Source organism: Lactuca sativa, chromosome 3 (genome assembly GCF_002870075.4).
Source record: "Lactuca sativa cultivar Salinas chromosome 3, Lsat_Salinas_v11, whole genome shotgun sequence".
NCBI classification, from domain to species: Eukaryota; Viridiplantae; Streptophyta; class Magnoliopsida; order Asterales; family Asteraceae; genus Lactuca; species Lactuca sativa.
Window position 1 is genome coordinate 314,188,508 of NC_056625.2, and position 1,484 is coordinate 314,189,991.

Genomic DNA, 1,484 nt, shown 5'->3' on the forward strand with positions numbered 1-1,484 from the left:
CACAACTGCTATTTCTTCAGTTTGGGACCCTCCAATGCTTTTGATTCCATCTTGCCTAGGGTTGTGGCATTCGCGAGAGTGCTTCGCGAATTCTTCAATCAACTCCTTAACCTCCCTTGGATTTTTCTTTGTCAAAGGTCCTTGAGAATCAAGGAGTTGTCTCGTCGTAACGTTGACCCCATTATAGAAGATTGACATCTCTTGTTGCACATTTAGATCATGCCGAGGGCAATTTCTGAGCAAGCCCTTGTACCGCTCCCATGCTTTGTATAATGACTCCCCCGACTGTTGCTCAAAGTTGGCTATTGCCTTCTTGAGTTTGGCTATCTTGGATGGTGGGCAAAACTGGTCCAAGAATTGCTCACGTATTTGAGCCCAAGTGGTAATTGTACCCGGTGGGAGTGACGTTAACCACTCCTTAGCAGCTCCTTTGAAAGTGATGGGAAGCATCCTAAGCAAGACTGTGTTTCCATTAACATTTGGGACATTGAAGTAATCCGCAATGTCGTTGACTTCATCTAGATGCTTAAAAGCATCCTCATGATCTTTCCCAAAAAATGGGATATCCTTCAGTGCAGTCAATATGTGCCCCTTCAACTCGAATGTGGCAGTGGCAGGTATTGCGGTTGGACTAAACCGGGACCCATATCTTCTCGGATCCGCTTCTTGTAAGCTCCCATGGACATCTCTTCAATTGCTGCCATCTCGTTCCTTGGCTCGTTCTCGGGTTCGCTCGTGTGTTCTTCAAATCCGGATCGGTATCGTATTCAGACTCGGTTTGGACGGGTGTTTGATCCAAGTGCTCAAAATTGCTCTTGTGCCTCGCGGATGAACTTGACTCTCCTGTCTTCTTTCTCGACTTCCTTGAAAAGGCTGACTTCAATTCTTGTAAGGGCGTGTTTTTCTTGTGAATTCCAGACTCGGGATCTTCAAGTGGTGGCACCAAGGGTGTGTTTGAGCCTGTGGTCATGAACCCCTGCAACTTGCTAAACTAAAAAAAACGTAAAATTGAACTAAAATAAGAAAATACTAAAAACTGAAATTACAACTTTCACGTCGTGAGTTTATTAAAACTCACATCGTGAATCCTGTGACAGAAACAGAAAACATTTTTTTTTGTTATATGCTAATCAACTAAGCTAAGCTAATAAACAAATATAAATAACCAATTATCCTTTTTGCAGATTTTATTCCACAAAAAGGGTTCGATTAATCTAATGCAACTAAATAAACTAATAATCTAAGCCGTTCCCCGGCAACGACGCCAAAAACTTGATGTGCACAAAAGTACCCACTAATTTTAATATTTATAAACTAACAAACTTAAACTAACTATGCACTTATAGGCAGTGTACCTAGTCAGATTATAGTATAGTTTGGGTAAGTCGGGTGTCGATCACAGGGAACGGTGCTACTAATTAATTTACTTACTATTAAATTAACCTAATTATTAACAACTTTAAAAGGGGTTTTATCTGATTTTA

General features: G+C 41.0%; 1 non-coding gene across 1 annotated transcript; it reads left to right on the forward strand.

Annotated features, from left to right (window-relative positions):
* Window positions 1-214: 214 nt before the first annotated feature.
* On the forward strand, window positions 215-321 carry LOC111914794 (small nucleolar RNA R71). The gene has a single exon (XR_002857946.2). It is a non-coding gene; the product is annotated as a small nucleolar RNA R71 (small nucleolar RNA).
* Window positions 322-1,484: the final 1,163 nt, after the last annotated feature.